At 37.3% G+C, this 18434-nt stretch overlaps 1 protein-coding gene and 1 non-coding gene across 6 annotated transcripts in view; both read left to right on the forward strand.

The window, feature by feature from the left end:
- GRM8 (glutamate metabotropic receptor 8) overlaps positions 1-18434 on the forward strand; it is a 737042-nt gene that overhangs the window by 193516 nt on the left and 525092 nt on the right. The gene's annotated exons all lie outside the window — the stretch shown is intronic.
- MIR592 (microRNA mir-592) lies at positions 6266-6360 on the forward strand. Its single transcript, NR_049506.1, has one exon. It is a non-coding gene; the product is annotated as a microRNA mir-592 (primary transcript).

Below are 18434 nucleotides of genomic sequence, written 5' to 3' on the forward strand. Positions count from 1 at the left end.
AAAGAAATGTCAGTTTTATCTAATGACACTTTTAATCACTTGCATCTAATGCAGGGTAATATCCTTTAAAACAAAGGGGAAACATTTAAGCATAATGAAGAATCTGAAGAATCTATAATCTGAAGAGCAGATCATAGAACTCAAGCATTACTTTTATTCATCATAGGCAGTCCTGGTAGAGGGAGGGAGAGAAGGGGGGGGGAGAAGGAGAGAAAGAGGGAGGGGGAGAGAGAGAGACAAAGAGAGAGGGGAACCTAATAAAGAATATTCCAGATAGTTTCTCAAATCAAGCTAAATATTGAGTGGGCAAAACGAACTCTCACAAAATTAGCTTATAGTGAGATAAGTCTCTTTTAAGAATTTGAAATAAAGAGCAATTCTTGATTGGGTAGAATTCCGTTTGCTGTTTACATGAACCATTACATGGCAAGCATCATTTTAAACAGAATAAGTACAGCACCTGTTACTACCAGATGTGTGGCTTCCTCGGCTACAGAGATGATGAGTATACATTGCAGAAATGCTTGCATGTGATTTGGTACATAAGAAAATAAGCATTTTTGCTCTAGAAATGGTAGTTTATGATCCTCCTCTAGCAAGGGCGAATGCACGAAGTCTTGGCCACTAGTGGGAGGTGGCCAAGAAAGATAGAGAGGGGAGCAGAACCATAGCATGTTGGAGCTGTGTGCATAGAAGAGAGCCTGCTTGAAAAAGCCTAAGTTGGCATTGGTTTTTATGACGCCACAAGAGAATTGTGGGTGTGGAGACAGACCATAGATTTTGGGGGGAGAATCTCAGTTCCACTTAATAGCTAGGTAGCTTTAGGCAAATCACTTCCCCTCTCTGTGCCTTGTTGTCTTCACCTACCAAATAGGTGGAGTTAACTCTCTTACAGGGTTGTTTTGAGCATCAAATGAGATAATGTCTGAGAAAGTATTTTGTAAACTCTTAAATACTACACAAAGGTTAACTATTTTCCCATAATGTGGTTTATAATTGCATGTGTTTAGATATTCCATGAGTCACAATGTTACCTCCAAAAGCTAAGGCCTCATATAAGTTTTTCTGTGACACAGATATTAGTCTTCTCCCTGGGTAGAAGCATTATAAAAGGTTAGCACTATATTAAGTAATAGATCTATTGCTCCACTAAATTATTCATGATTATGTGTTCATGAATGATCAGTTTGATTGAAATAAGAGTCAGGTGTTCTCAGGGCTCTGGAGAGGAAGCTGATAAATGACATAAGGTTTCCTCGTTGTGATGACTTTGCTTCTGTTAAACATTAAGAAAAACTCATTAATGGAATCTTTGAAAAAAATATCAAGTTACAGTCTGGAATGTTAAAGGGATTACTTCATTTTCCGAAGTAAATTTTTTCAACAAATCAAAGCTTTTCAGCAAAAGTTTCAGAATAGTGAGTGATTTCAACCATTTTTTAAAGATTTGTTTTTGAGTGAGAAAGAGAAGAGAGTACCCGTTCCTTTTTCATAAGGAAAGACATGTTAATTTTGTTGTTGTTGTTGTTGTTAAATGAATGAATGAATGGGTTTGGCTCATTTTGGCTAGGAATTTTAATAGTTGTTGAAAGGCTCCTGTGGGCTCCAGAATCATGACAGTGACAACCAACATGACAGTTCTACTTGGGTGTCCTGCTGTTATCTCAAACTGCTCACACCAAAAAAGGAAAGTGATTTTCTCCTCCACCATCTTCATCAGCACAACCACATAACATACCCATTTCTGTCGGTAACCTGACATTCTTCCCATATCTCATGCAAAAATTCTTTGGAATTGTCCTGGTCTTACAATATCCTGTAATGTGTTCACAAGTCCTGACTTCTAGATCCTGCTGAAAATATCTGTAGTTGGACCCTCACTCCCCCCACATCCCTTACTACCAGCCAAACTCCAATTTACATGTTTATAGTGTCAAGACAGCTTGGAAAAAAAAAAAAAAAAAAGACAGCTTGGACTGCAGTGGTTGGGTTCCTCCAATTCCTCCTGAATCTTTCCATAATACCACTTTCATCACATAATTACTACTTGTAAAAATAGGAATGGCCCTCTATTATGGGCCAGTCAAGCTCAGCTACCCTCTTGGGGTAGCTTTCTTTGTCATGTATGTTTCACCAGATTTGCTGGGACTCTGCTCCTGTACATCTGGGCTTAGCCAGTCCCCTGGCTGGTCAGTTCCACCTGGCAGCTCTGATTATCTAAACTCCTTGGGATTAGCCATCCCCCCTGCAGGGACCTTGGGAAAGGCCACATAGAGGGGGAAAGATGGGGTTTCAAAAATTGAGGCTCATCAGCCCCCAACTTCAATTTGTTCTTTCTTCAGTATGTCACATTCTTGGACACTTCCTCCCTATTGTGAAAAAGCAAGTTCATCCTGTATGGAAGTGCAATAGACCATTTCCATTCTGGTGATGAAAGCATTCTCTTTAGCAGTGGTATTGGAGGCCTGGATTTAGGTAGACCAGGTGGGAGCCAAGATTCCACTAATGAAGTCCATGTCATCAGTAAGGGTAGCAGAGAATTGGCAGTGAACACCGCAGATGGTAGTGTAGGGTCTGGGGGACACAGCAGAATTTGAATGTCCATAAGCATTAGCACGAGGAAGAATGGTGTTTGGAAAGAAGATGGGAGTTGGGGCTGAGTATCCTACTAGAGGGGCCCCAAAGCCTGATTATTAATCAGGTTGGTAACTTGATCCATGCCCACTTACCTAGAAACTGAAGGAAAATGATAGTAAGTTGGGTTAATTTTAAAATAAAAGTGCCCAACTCATAGGGACACTTAAAATTAGTAATACTTCTACTGTTGAAAAAATGATACTTTATTGAGTTAATTCAAACAGCTGAATTTTGTGATTTGTGATGGTTAACAATCATATTTCCCTTCAAGATCATTAAAGATGTGATGAATTAAATAACATATGTAAAGCACCTAGCTTTGCTAGTAGCTAGCAGGTCCATAAGAAATGAAAATGTGGGCAGCCCCAGTGGCGCAGTGGTTTAGCACTGCCTGCAGCCTAGGGCATGATCCTGGAGACCCTGGATTGAGTCCCACATCAGGCTCTCTGAATGGTGCCTGCTTCTCCCTCTGCCTGTGTCTCTGCCTCTGTCTGTCTCTCTCTCTCTCTGTGTGTGTGTGTGTCTCTATGAATTAAAAAAAAAAAAAAGAAAAAAAAAGAAATGAAAATGCTCTTATTCTTCCCTCTCTCTGAATTAAACAATTTATTTATGATTATTATTTTTTGAATTAAATAATTTAAAGAACATTATTCACCTAGGTAATTAAGATTAAAAAAAATCTCCCTGTGGACTGTTTTGTTTCAATTCATGGTAATCTGAAAAGTCCTCAAAAAGTAGAAGAAAAGATAGAGGTATGAAGATTTAGGAGTATAGAAAAGATATAGGCATAGGATGAATGAGTACAGGTGTTTGTTATACCTATTTCAGATATAATTGCAGAATATATATCTCAATGTAGGTATAAAATATGGTGGTAGACAGATTCCATGTGAATACTTCCAGGCTCACAACATTGCTATATGACTGAGACATATTTGCATAAATGTGCTCCAGTTTAAGAAAAGTGGTATGTGGAACTCTGAACTTGTAAAACAGACAAGTTATGGATGACTACACTATCATAAAAGATTCTTTGCTCTGAAAGATATAAACTGAGTGTAAGGTTTTTGCCACATGTATTTTGTTACATAAAATGAGTTCTATCTTGATGAAAAGTACATTAATATCCATCTGAATAAATCTGCAAAACCAAGGAATTTCTGACATTGCCTTTGTTTTTCTTCTGGATTTAGAATTTTTAAAAAAGATATACTTAATATTCCTAAAGAAACAAGTCTTGGGAATTTGATTAATTCCATAAACTACCATTGTATACCATTGGATTTCCATCAGAAGTTGGAAGATCTTGTCCCCCATATTCTCTGTATTTCATTTTCTAAACTGTATAATTTATCTATGTAAATTTCTTATTACATCTTGTTCTTTACTACCCTATTATGATAAAATTTTGTATGTTTTCATGAGAAAGAATTGGTATTGGGAAATTTTCTTCTTTCTCATTACTTATTCCTTATTGCATGCCTTTGGAAGTCTAGGTGCTAATTCTCTGCTTTTTATCATTTTATAAAATAGATATATTAATGAATGTAATATATGTGTATTTGACATGGTTTAAAAACTATATGTTAAAGCTTTTATGAAGTTTTAATTAGGTAATGGCTAATTTCCAAGAAGATATGTATATATCTAGCTGAGAAACGACATTTTAGAAACTTGTTCAAACATTTTAGAAACTTGTTCAAAAACTTGCCTCTCAAGAACAGAAAGATTTTCTGATTTTCAGAAAGATAAAGGCAAGTCTTTGGGTGCTAAAATCTCCTAGAGTTTTTATTCTCTTGTCATGTCTAGTTTTTAAAAACCTTTTGAGGCTTATGGTAGCAGAAAATACCTACCAGTGGCTTTCAAAGGGGACTACATGTCAGAATATATAACCACTTACCATTGACTGGGCTGAGGTGCTTCTTACATAGTATATCAAAAAACATTCTTCAATGCTTATTTTTTTAATTAATTAATTAATTAATTAATTTTTAATACAACAGTTTTTTTTTTAAAGATTTTATTTATTTATTCACAGACACAGAGAGAGAGGCAGAGACACAGGCAGAGGGAGAAGCAGGCTCCATGCAGGGAACCTGAAGTGGGACTCGATCCCGGGTCTCCAGGGTCACATCCCAGGCTGTAGGCGGCGCCAAACCACTGCGCCACTGGGGCTGCCCTTTCAATGCTTATTTTAAAAAGGTGAATCATCAGCAGGGATCTTTCCAATCTATCTTTATGTACATTCCAGAAAAGAAGTTACCAAGATCTTTGTAGCAAGTCAAATGCTTTCAAGAAAACACAAGTGACTTTGATTTCTAATTTTTATTTGGTTATGAAAAGCGAATAACATATTTAGTCTCATGGATAGAAAACTCTCCTAAAAGATAACTCTACTGCATTGATATAGTGTGTTTAACGCCATCTAAAAGCTGTTTGTAATTATGATGAAGGATTATGGTAATGTTAGTGTGTGAGTCAGTATCCCTCAAAATATCATTTATATGAATGGATCATTTTGAGAAAATATCTACTAAAGGATGAATCAGCCTGATACTTTAGGGTCTCTCATATGCCCAGGTTTTTGTTTTTGTTTTGCATTTGAATCTGGAAATTTTTTTCTCCTCTGCCTACTCATTTTTCAAGATTCAAAAATGTTACCTCCCTTGTAGGATTGTTTTGGCAACTCCAGATATTGCTTTCCCTTTCTGAGTCTCCAAAATACTCTTGTCCTATCATTATTAGAGCCCTTAGCAGATTGTCTTGAAATCTGTTGCTTACCTGTCTCCCTTACTGCTCTGTGGACTCTTCAAGGGAACACTGTTTATTCTGCTTGACCTGAGCTCTTGTACCTAGTATCTGGCACATAAGGACTGATTTAATGAAAGAGAGGTCATGTGTACACACAACCTGCATGTTAATGTTTAATGAACTGGTAATTACATATTTTTGGGAGAGTTTATAAGTAAATTCAGGTAATGTCCAGATATAGTTTGGATAAGGTTTGGATATGTTTCATTCAACTACCCCATGTTTATAATGGATGCTAACATGGAGACTCTGCTTGTTGTCATCAGGCTGTGTGGGCAAAAGGCCCCCTATCACAGCTTTCAGTACTCCTTCCAATCTTACATAAATGTTCCTAGTCAAAGCTACTGGCTGCATCTGTCTCCAACCCTCCATTACTTGGTATTTCAGAATGTTAGAGAAGAATATGGGGAAGGAGGAAAGAGAATTGGAAGGTGAATGATGAAGGCAAGAAATGAGGAGGAGCCAAATAATTAGTTTTCTTTTTTCATTATTATCCTATCTTATGACCTGAAAAAAAAAAAAAAAAAAAAGGAGACTAACATATGCAAATATTTATCTCTAAAATGGGATTCAAGTATCACTAGTTATGGGGCAAAACAAGTAACAACCCATGAAAACCATCCCCATGAACTCCCCTTATAACTTTCAAATACTTCTACTATGGGATCCAGTAAGTTTTAGGAGGCCAGGAAATGATTTGTGAAGTCGGCCGTTCTCGCCTACAGGCCAGGAGTATTGACAAGAGCAAAGAAAGTCTTTTAATTTCTCTCGCCCTTCCTGGGGCTAGGCTGAGGGAGTGCTGTCGAATTTAATTTGATGATATTATGCCATGACATTGTGTCAATATGCGATGATGTGTGTGATGGCACAGCGTCATCACGTGGTGACGCAACATCATGACGTAAGACATCACAACGCCAATTAAAGACGTGACTCCCAGAGGGTTTTTAAATTGAGCAAAAATCTACAACTATTTGACTAAGGACTTGAGGTAGTTTTAGGGAGTCAGGAAACTGAGCTGTAATTACAGACTACAAAATGTTTCTTTGCATGAACCGTGGCTTTTTCTTATTTGTATGTGGCCCCTTCCAGAAATTGTAACCTCTGTTCTCTCAAGGCAGTTTTAGAAATCAAAATATAATTTTGTTTAATAGACTGCTCCTATCATAGGTTGTCTCATATTAGTTTTCTTTTGTCAGTAGAATATGAGCTGGTGTTAAATTTAAATATGATTTCAGAATTAGATTAAAAAATAAAATCTCTTAATTTGTATATATTTTTTAAAAAAATTTAGTACCTCATAGAGCTCCAGGTATAATGATTTATAATTGAAATTATATTGTAACTAATATCTTTTGTTGGCATACATTTCATAATAATCTTTCACTGAGATTCTAATCATATGAAAATGTTAAAAAGGAGAAATAATTTGCAAAATATGGCTTACTTTCTGGTGTGTGTGTGTGTGTGTGTATGTGTGTGACATTTTGGGCAAATTTTTATCTTGCCACAGTTGTGGCACAGTTCTACCATTTTTAAAATGAGGATAATGCATTTTTTCCCTGATTTTTATAGGGTTATTGTATAGACAAATCATATGCTGTGTGTGAATGTTCTTTGTGCTCTTTGGAACAAATGTTATATAAATCTAGGGTGCTATTAAATACCTTCTCTAGATCTACATATACTCTACTTATGAACTGGAAATTAAGTGGGGAAACATTTGTTAAGTTAAAACTAAAATGGATTTTATATATGTACTTCATCTTGATTTTTTTTACCTGATTGTTTCATTTCTAGACTTATGTGTTTAGAAATGAATTAAATTTAGAAATGAATGGGGCAGCCCAGGTGGCTCAGCAGTTTAGCGCTGCCTTCAGCCCAGGGTGTGATCTTGGAGACCTGGGATCGGGTCCCACATTGAGCTCCCTGCTTGGAGCCTGCTTCTCCCTCTGCCTGTGTCTCTTGCCTCTCTCTCTCTCTGTCTCTCATGAATAAATAAATAAAATCTAAAAAAAAAATTTAGAAATGAATGAGGTAGAGACAATAGTGACATATGCAATTTTTTTTTTTTGTGATATTTAAGGTTTTGGGCAACTCCTTCTGTCATGTAAATATGAGTATAAAGGTATCTGTCTATGACTGGTGAAAGGAACTTTACATCCCACATGAGGGAGAATTAATTTGAGCAAAGGTTCATAATTCCCTCATTCACGTGTAGCTTTGGCAGTTCACAATCCAGAGAATACTGAAAAAGCTGAAGGTACTACAGTGGTTCTTTGCCCCTTCTCATGTTACATGGTAAATTGAAGAGATTGTTTTTGTCTTAAAATTCACACTAGCTTCATCACTCCTTCTGTAACTCCAGTAAAAATGTACCAAAATTTCATGCCTTCTGAAAATGATACATGACTTTTTGATGGAGTTTGAAATGGTGGCTGATTACTTTTGAATACTCAAGTTCCACTGGTTGGCAGCTCACATCTGCAGCAGAGGAAAACAATTAGCAAATTCGTGAATTAGCTTTAATTTACACATTAAACAAGCAAAGTAATTCTTTATAACTTTAACCAACAGGCTGTGCCTTGATTACAGGATATCATTACTCATTAATAAATGGAACTATATTTAGATTTTGTCAGTATATTCGCGTTTCATTTGCTTGCCTTTTGTATCTCGGTCATGATTCTGTACCAAGCTCCAGGACTACCTACTTAATCTATAGGGCCTCAAGTTAAAAAATTATTGACTTTCAAGACAATGACAGTAGAACATTAAGCCAAGTGTGCAACCAGTCTGGGCGCAGGGCCCTGAGCGAACTGCATAGGTCACATGCCCATAGGGCCCTGCCCATTATGCATTTGTCAGCATTAGGTTCAATGGGCTGATTCAGTGTCTATAATTTGTGGCCAGTTTGTGTGATTCTCTGGCTTTGGTTGGATTTTTTTTAAGTTAAGTTTTAGACTATTCATTATACATTTATCTCTCTCTAGTTTGTAATTGCTTTGGTTAGTAAATCTCTATTATAATTTCTTGCTTAACTGTAATAAAGAATTCAAAGCAACATATCACCAAAGAAGTTCCTTAATAACTTGAATTAGTGGGGCCTAATTTAAACTTGGGAAATGCCCAGGTCACATGAAAGCTGGATTTCTTAACATTAAAAAAATAACTTATTTTCAGTAGTTTGCACAATATAGACAAGCCTTGAACAAGGCAGAGGTTAGGGGTGCTGATGCACAGTCAAAAATCTGGGTATAACTTTTGACTCCCCCAAAACTTAATTACTAATAGACTGTTGATTGGAAGCCTTACCAAGAGCATAATCAATTAACACATATTTTATATGTTATGTATATTGTATACTGTATTCTTACAATAGAGTAAGATAGAGAAAAGAAAATGTTAAGAAAATCATAAGGAAAAGAAAATTTACATTATTGAACTGTATTTATTAAAAAAAAAAATCTCTGGACCTGCGCAGTTCAAATCCATGTTGTTAAAGGATCAACTGTGTTCAGAATAAATGCTGCTCACAAGTACTTATAGCTGCTTAATCCTACCTGACTTGAGGTAAAGAAGGGATCATTGAGAAATTAGAAAGACTTTTTTGTACAGAAATTCCAAGCTCATTTTTAATAGTTTTGACTTTAGATATAAGGACAAGCTTACCTCCCAGAATTTTAATTTACTTCACAAACATGTTTTTTTCCTTTCAGATGGCAAACTAATCCTATTCCCCTCTGAATTACTACAAATTTCAAAGAGTAAAACCTGAACTAATGAGGCTTGTGTTTATTCCTCTTTGAAAAGAATCATGCTTGTTTTTTGTATGTGTGTATACATATTTGGGGAGGGGGTGGAAAGTAGATTTAACTTCAAACCATATCTTTTTTTTTTCTTTTTTAATGAAACATTCTATCCTCTGTTTTCTTCTTCTTTTTTTTTTTTAAAGGTTTTATTTATTTATTCATGAGAGACACAGAGAGAGAGATAGAGAGAGAGGCAGAGTCACAGGCAGAGAGAGAAGCAGGCTCCATGCAGGGAGACCGACGTGGGACTCGATCCTGGGTCTCCAGGATCATGCCCTGGGCTGAAGGCGGCACTAAACTGCTGAGCCACCTGGGCTGCCCTTCAAACCATATCTTGCTGAGACTATTAGCAACAAGAGTAAATCTTTAACAGTCACCTTCTTTTTAGGCAACTTGTAGATCGTGAATTTATTTTCCTTAAGTTTTACAAGGGGCCTCAAAATTCACGGAGACAGAACTTCCACTGGTGTGTTAATTCCCTATGCAATATCCTACCAATAGATGATTCAGTCTATTATCCCTTTATCTAACATGGGGGAAACTCCCCAATCTCATAATCCTATCCCATAAATGTCCTTGTTATGCCAAGTTATTGTCTGCTTTCTTTGAACCTATTGATTCTCATTTGACCTCTTGGAGTCCTTCAGAGTAAGGCTACTTTCATTCTATATACAACTTTAAAAATATTTTAAAAATAGATATCATATCCTTCTTTAGTCTTCTTTCCTCCAGATTAATACCTTTTCCAAAAAATAATTGTATTTTAAAATGTCTCTTCATCTGACATGGTACCCTTGTGGTGTAGGAAACCAAATGTCATTTTCTACATCTTTAAGGTTCAATGCCACTTTCTCTGTATCTTTAAGGTTCAACTATATATAATATGGAAATAAATTAGCAGCATCAAGAAGAGCAGGCCTATGGCCTCACTTCTTTTAAATCCTTTATTTTTGTTATTGCAGAAATTTCTTATTTCTAATATCGCTAAAAGTGGCACCAGCTTTCAGGTAGTCATACTGTATTGTTGATTCATATTGAATTTACTGTCAGCTCAAGTTCCTATATATCTTTTAAGGTAATTGCCAGGCCATTTTTTTCAAAACAGTCTGTACTTAGGAAATTTCTTTTTGAATCTCAAACTTATCTCTGTTAACTTTTAATTTGTTTGGCTTGACTCATATCTTTACCCTGTCAAGTTTATTTTGATTTATATAATCCATTTATTATCCCACTCAACTTTTTGTCATCTTCACATTTTAGAACCTTTCTGTCCATTGAAGTCATTGGTAATATTTGGGAACAGAAGAAGATCAAGGGGAGAACCCTGTGGCACAAGTCTTTCTCCTGAGAATCTTTTCTTAATCACTAGTCTTTTGAGGACAGTTGTTCCACTCGTTACTAATTGACCTAGCATTCCCTCTACATTTCTCCGTCTTTTCCATTTGAGTATGAAGGGCCCTTTCAGATGTTTTGCTATAACCCAATGCACAGTATTGACTGCATTTTTCTAACCAGATTAATAGACCCTCAAGGGAAGTTATAAACTTGATGTACATAATATATTAAGTAGTTTGGTGAAGATAAAATAGGTACCACAGGTAATTCTAGGTACCAAAAGGTGTTAAAATTCTTCTGTGTTTCTCTAAGTGAGAATAAGGTCTGGATATATCCCACTGACTAATTGTCATTCCAGGCCCCATTATTTTAGCTTTGTTTTTAATCACCAGAGAGGCACATTAAAACAATGAATAACAGAAAATGTCATGGGAGTATTGAAGTATAAAGCTGAAGATAAATGTTAAACAAAAGCAAGACATCGTTAGAGTAATATACAAGGGTGAAATTCTTAAAAAGTTCATTTACAAAGCATATGTCTGTTTTTGGTGTTGAATTGTGTTTAATATTGTCCCTGAGATGTGCCAAGACAAGACAGACTTAGAATCTTATAGTACTATCATTCATACCAGGTAGAAAAGTATCTGCCTCTCAGAGTTGCTGTAAGAATTAAATAAGAAATTGCATAAGTACCTAGCATAGTCTCTGACATGGTATGAACTTAATAATTAATTAATTAATTAATTTAGCAAGCATGAACTGTATGCTATTATGTATAATAGAATGCTGAGCATTTATTTTTTGTGTGATAAATGTTCAGTGTATATTTTTTCTGTTAAAACATATGCATTATATATAAATAAGTAAATATGTATACATACACTACATTGAATCTAGCTGGAGTCTACATGTTCATTAATGAATTTTTCATTTTTCTTTTTTCTTTTTTTAAAGATTTTATTTATTTATTCATGAGAGACACAGAGAGAGGGGCAGAGACATTGGCAGAGGGAGAAGCAGGCTCCATGCTGGGTACCTGATGTGGGACCCAACTGGGACTCTATCCCAGGTCTCCAGGATCACACACTGGGCTGAAGGCAGCACTAAATGGCTGAGCCACCCGGGCTGCCCGAATTTTTCATTTTTCAACCAAAAAAGTTGACAACTTAGACTGGGACTACATATATAAAGCTAGAACAGTTGGTTTATATGGAAATTCCAAGGGACCAAAGGATTTCAGAGATTGGTAGGACCTTATTAACAAAGCCCTATTTGTACATATCATAGATTAGGAAAGCAAGGCTAAGAGACCATTTCCTTAGACTATTTAGTACATGTTAGAGCTGAAACCAGATTGTCTTGTTTTTGACTTATATTACTTATCAGTCAATATGAAATATGTTTCCTACCACATCACACTAATCAAATGCTTCAAAAGAGGTCTGGAAGCACACTTGTGATATGGTGTCACAAAGCAGAAAATGCTATCCTTATCTAGCCTGCTGATTTGAATATGTAAATTAGCAAAACTGTAAAAAATATGACAAATCTTGGTGGTGGGTATAAAATTGTATAATTTGAGATAATGTACAGTATTTTGTAGTAAATATTAAGTTAGTCAAAGTTGGCCACACTTTGTAGGCATAGTTCATCGATATTATGATATTCATGTTACTGAAATGATTGATCACATTCAAAGGATCAAGAAAAAAAACTATTTGAAAAGGTAAATAAGCTCTAGAGAATCCGTGGATGAGAAAAAATCAGCTAATTAGTGGTGTTGTATTGTGTTTGATATTGAGGTGGGGAAAAGAAGTGGAGGTGATGCCCAAAGAATAGGGATGAAGTAGTGTATAATGCTGTGGTGTTGATTCAAAATTCACTTCCACTTGGTGAAATCCACTGCTTAGGGAATCTTAGGGAAGGTTCTTCTTCAAGGAAAGGTTGCTTACAAATTCAAGGGCATTTTCTAAATCCCACACAGCTTGTCTGTGTGCCAGACTTTTCTGGTTTTATTTTTATTCCTTTTGCCTTAAAATATATCTTAGAACACAGGTTTTATGACTTCTGCTTTGTGATATGTTATTAGTCCCCCTCCCAGTTGCTGAGGCCATTGTAAGTGAGGGGGCTATTAGTGGGGACAGCTGGACGAGGAGGCAAGGCTGCAGCCTCTCTGTGGGGAAGAAAAAGGCCAGGGGCTTGAGCTTTTTCTGTTTGAGCACCAAAATAGGTCAGAGAGGGTAAAAGAGGCAGACAGATTTCAGAGGTCACTGAATTGAACTTCCTCTGTTTTGCAAATGAGGAACCTGAAGGTCTGAGACAGAAAATAATCTCCCTAATACCAAAGATCTCTTGTCATAGTTGGTCTTAAAACTCAGGTAGTTTATTTATTTATTTATTTTTTAAAGATTTTATTTATTTATTAATGAGAGACACAAAGAGAGGCAGAGACACAGGGAGAGGGAGAAGCAGGCTCCATGCAGGGAGCCCGACGTGGGACTAGATCCCAGGATTCCAGGATCATGCCCTGGGCTGAAGGCAGGTGCTAAACTGCTGAGCCACCCAGGTGTCCCTCAGGTAGTTTAATAGCAAATTCCAACTGATTTTTTTAATCAGAAAGTCTTTTTATTTATTTTGGAGAGTGTGCATGTGCATGACAGGGGGGAGGGGCATAGGGAAGTTGGAAGAGAGACTCTTAAACAGGCTCTATGCCCAGCGCAAGTTCCAAGTAGGGCACAATCTCTTGACCCTGAGATCAAGACCTGAGCGGAAGTCAAGAATGGGATGCCTAACCAGTTGAGCCACCCAGGTGTCCCTTGAATAAAAATTTTTAATGAAATATTTCATATATACAGAAAAGTATAAAAAGTAGTAAAGAAATGCCTGTGCACTCATCTCCCCTCATGTCAAATCTTAACTTACTGCTATATTTTCTTTAGATGGTGTAAGAAATAACATTGGTAGGCAGCCCGGGTGGCTCAGTGATTTAGCCCCTGCCTTTGGCCCAGGCGTGGTCCTGGAGTTCTGGGATTGAGTCCCACATTGGGCTCCCTGCATGGAGCCTGATTCTCCCTCTGCCTGTGTCTCTGCCTCTCTCTCTCTCTCTCTCTGTCTCTCTCATGAATAAATAAATAAAATCTTAAAAAAAAACTAACATTAGTGAAGCCCTGTTAGTACACATCCCTGATCCTCTTTCCTCTTGCCATGCTGCTTGAGAGCTAACTACAGCCCCAAATAGACTGCTTATCATGTCTTATGTTATGATTTTACTGCAACCAGACATGCCACAAACAATACCCAATATCGTACAGCATGTTATAAACGTTATATAAACATCAAGCTATATGTATTCTACAACCTGTTTTGCTTAACATGTTTTTGAGATTTCTTAGTGTTGAAACATGTAGCTTCAATGAATTCATTTTAACTGTGAATGGTATTCTAATGTGCAAACATACTACAATTTATCCATTCTTCTCTGTTGATGGGTTTTCAGGTGAGTCCTAGATTTTTATTATTAGAAACAAAACTACAGTGAACATTTTGCACTGGTGTGAGTATCTCTAGGTCAATTTCCCTGTGGGCTGTGAAAGGGTTATGGTGGATGCTCAGGCCAACACCACTGAACAGGGCTTTGGGCTGGTGGCTTCAAGCCTCTAGCAGCTTCTCTTAATATGGGGTATTGTACAAATCCCATCACTTTTTAATGTGAAAAAGTTGGAAATACTGTTCTAAAACAGTGGTTCTCAAACATTAACATCCATCAGAATCACCTGAAAGGCTTTTTAAGAAAATTTCTGGGCTCCACCTCCTGAATTCTGATTCACTCTGTCTACAATGAGGCCCATGAATTTGTATTCTAACAAAATTCCAAGTGATGTTAATGCTCCTAGCCTGGGAACCACATTTGAGAGCCACTAGGGTATATATTTAGGAGTTGAATAGGAAATGCAGATTGATTATTCAAATACATTTGCATTATTGCAAAATATTTGATCATAATTAGCATATAATGTGATCTAGAATATAACTTAAAAGTAGAAATGATATGATTCTGTAATCAGATATCTTGGTATTTGAAAGCTTTTATGTGAAATAAAGTATTTAATCATGCTCAGAAACAACTTCCCCCATAACTATAAATTCTACATACTCTTTGGAGTGTTTGGAACCAGAAGAGGGCTCTAGAAAGAGGATAGAATGAGAAAAGCAGTCCTCTCTTCCTTCCCCTGTTATCTTTATGGTGTAATCAATAGGCATATCACCATTCACCAAGGAAGGAAAGAAAAAGGGAAATGTTTAAATGATTAGAACACTGTCAGCCCTCAGCAGAGTTGTAAAGTAATCCGAATGTTCTTTGATGTGTTACCTCTTTTGAGTCAGTCGTCTCTCTCTGGAGTTCCATTCTTAATTCCTGTCTCTTTTGGTGTTCTGAGCAATTTCAATATGAGTGTTGTGTGTAGGGGTTCCATACAGCATCAATGAATTCTAGGGACACCAGCTGGGTGTCCTACAGATCAGCTCAATTCAGACTCTACCCCGAGATAGCGTCATATCCCACAGGTTAAAGGATCAGTCCCATAAGACTGCCTCCCCAGTCCTGCTTCAGACACTGTTGGCAAGCCCAGCATATTACCTGTACTTCTGAGTGGCTAAATATCAGAGGTCCCATGACCCCCTCCTCAGGTTTCATTAATTTGCTAAAGTGGCTCCCAGAACTCAGGAAATTTGTTTACTCACTAGATCATTGGTTTCTTATAAAATGATAGGACTCAGGAAGAGCCAGATGGAAGAAATGCAAAGGGCAAGGTATGAGGGAAGGGCATGGAACTTCTATGCCCTTACCAAGAGCACCACTCTTTCAAATCTCCAAATGTTCACCAATTTAGAACTCTCTGAATCCCATTCTTTTTGGGTTTTTATGGAGGTTTCATTACATAAGCCAGGTTGAATAAATCATTGAACTGAATCTCCAGGCCCTCTTCCCTCCTTTGGAAGTTGGGGACTGGGACTGGAAGTTTCAACCCTCCACTCTCAAGGTTGAAGGTCCTGGCAAACCAGGCCCCATATGTAAGCACTTTGCAAAAATCACCTCGTTAACATAACAAAAGACACTTTTATAGTTCTCACTGCTTAGATAATTCCAAGGTTTTTAGGATCTCTGAGCCAGAAATGGGGATGAAGACCAAATATATATTATATACTTAAAATGACAGTATCATACTATTCTCCCCACTGCACCCCATCCCAGTGCTCAGGCTTCCGTGGAAAGCAGTCTTTAAGTTTTCTCAGACTCCTGCCTTTCTTAAAAGACATCTGTTTCTTTTTTCTAAGGATGACACTCTACTTATACCTTCAGTAAAAAAGAGACCAATGAAATAAAATTTTTTTTGCAACTAATAACTTAGTTTGGTTGGCAGAAGTGGTCTGGAAGGGATCTCCACCCCTATCTCCAACCCTAAAACATATTTGAAATAGAGTCAAACCCGGTGTGAAGTAGCAGCTTTCCATGTTCCCCATCCTAGTGAATGACCCTTATATCTAGCCAGTCAGAAAATGAGGGTTCATTGTTGGCTTTTTCTTCTCACTCATCCCCCACACTGTCCCTATTGATTTGGATCTGTTCACCTTTGCCCACCGACAGCCTGTACCTCTGCGTACATCCCTGTCCCTGTTCTGCATGATTACAACAGCCTCTTAAGTATACTTCATTCTTGTTCCCTTCTGATCCGGGCTTCACATAGCACCCTACTGAGCTTTATAAAATGGAAACTAGATGTCACTCCACTACTAAAAATCCCCCCTAGTGGTTTCTCTTTGCTCTTAGAGTTAAATGCAGACTTTTAGCCAGACCTGACCCAGCCCCTGCCTGTCTCCAGCTTCACCTCACTCGGTACTCACTTTGTCCTGTTTTCCATCAGGTACACCAAACTTCTTTTTCAACCCCAAGCATTGTATTCAGTCTTGTATCAAGCCCTTTGCAGTTTCTTCTCTTCAAATGTTCTTTCCTTCTCTTCCTACTTGCTCTTTTTGCTTAACTAACTTGGACATGTCCTTCAAGTGGAGCTGAAACACCACTTCTACAGGACAGGCTTCTCTGGCTATCCTCTCCCTCCATACTGGACTAAGTTTAGTCCTTATTAAGAGCAATCCTGCACCTTCCTTCCTTCCTTCTTCATGGCTCTCCTAATCCTTCTAATTATGTATTTATTATTTGGTTTTCCTACTTGGCTATAAGCATAATGAAGGCAGGGGTCTTGACCTTTTTATTCTCAGCACTGAATCCCCAGGGCCTAAGATAATGCCTAAGGGCCACTCAATAAATGCAATAAGTGTCTGTGGCTGATTGATATAAATTCTTGACTGTATTTTCATATATTGATTACACACTGTTAAAGAGCAAAAATTCAACTGAGTAAATTCAAAGATCTAATTGACTTTATCAAGTGATTTATAAATCGAGCAGCATCTAATCTAGCAAGGAGAGTGTAGAACAACAACTAAGGAGTTGTGCAAAATGGAAGGTTTTATAGGGAGTAGGGTAGGGCAAGGAAGTTATTAGGAAAAGAAGAGAAAAGATTGTTTCAGGCAAGATCACTTTCCCTTAGGGTTAGGGTGGTTTAAGAGCAGTGGGTCTTATCTTACAGATTAGCTCATCTTCTTTTGGGCAATGGAGAGGACCCTTGTGACAGAGTAGTTCATTGGTATCTCTCAGAAAAGTCCTGACTGGCCAATGGGTAAGATATATTTCTGAGGGGGTTTGAAACTGCAGTTAGGTTGGGTATTAAGCCCAGGTTTCGTGGCTTGGTCTAAGATCTTATTTTGGGCCTATGGTTTTCTTTTTAACAATAAACACACGTATGTATTTAAATTTCTTAATATCATGTACCTGTAAACCTAGGTCCAAGTGACTGCCTTAAAACCTCAACATCCGTAGATAAGAGATCAAATTTGTAGACCTATTTTTATGTTGTTCATGTTTTATGTTGAGTGGCTGGAGCCCCTCAATTTGTGACTAAAGAGTAAGTAGAAACATTTTTTCTGGCAAATCCTTCTCTATAACTGCCTTTCTTACCAGTAATATTATGGTAGCATTACAGTGTGCAAGATGGGATTTGAGCTTGGCAATGTACCTGTTAATCAAGAGATTTTAAAAATAAGATACTCAAGTGGTGAAGTGACTTTTCAAGAATACAATCTGAGACTTTATAGGAGATTGAGAACATAATATTGTCTCCTAATTTCTAGGGGTAAAGTAAATAAATCTCTAGGTCCTTAGATTTATTTGAAGCAAAACTAATATTTGAACATCTAGGTTTAATTAATTAATTAATTAATTAGAGAGAGATTGAGAACATGCACAGGAGTGGGGCAGGGGTGGTGGGCATAGCGGCAAAGGAAGAGGGAGAAGCTAACTCCCAGCAGAGCAGGGAACCCAAGGTGGGGCTTGATACCTGAGATCATGACCTGAGCCAAAATCAAAAGTCAGATGCTTAACTGAGCCACCCAGGTGCCCCTAGGTATAATTTTTTTTTTTAATAAGTAATTCAAGAACAAAATCCAAGAGTCTAGCTCTATAGCATCCAAGTAGTTTTTATTACAAAGAAATATGATTTATCTAGAAATCTATGAAATTATAATAAATGTATTGTAGGAGGCCACTTTTAGGCAACAGGTTTGAGCAATGGAAACTTGATTAATGCAGAAGTGCCCAAAGTAACCCCAACTCCCTTGCTGAATACAGACAGATCCATTTGGAGACCCACTTCAGAATATCCACAGGCCTAACTGACCAATGGGCTACTTACAACTAGGAACATTTACCAAAAAAAGGGAAAA

The sequence above is a fragment of the Canis lupus genome, chromosome 14 (genome assembly GCF_011100685.1).
Source record: "Canis lupus familiaris isolate Mischka breed German Shepherd chromosome 14, alternate assembly UU_Cfam_GSD_1.0, whole genome shotgun sequence".
Lineage (NCBI taxonomy): Eukaryota > Metazoa > Chordata > Mammalia > Carnivora > Canidae > Canis > Canis lupus.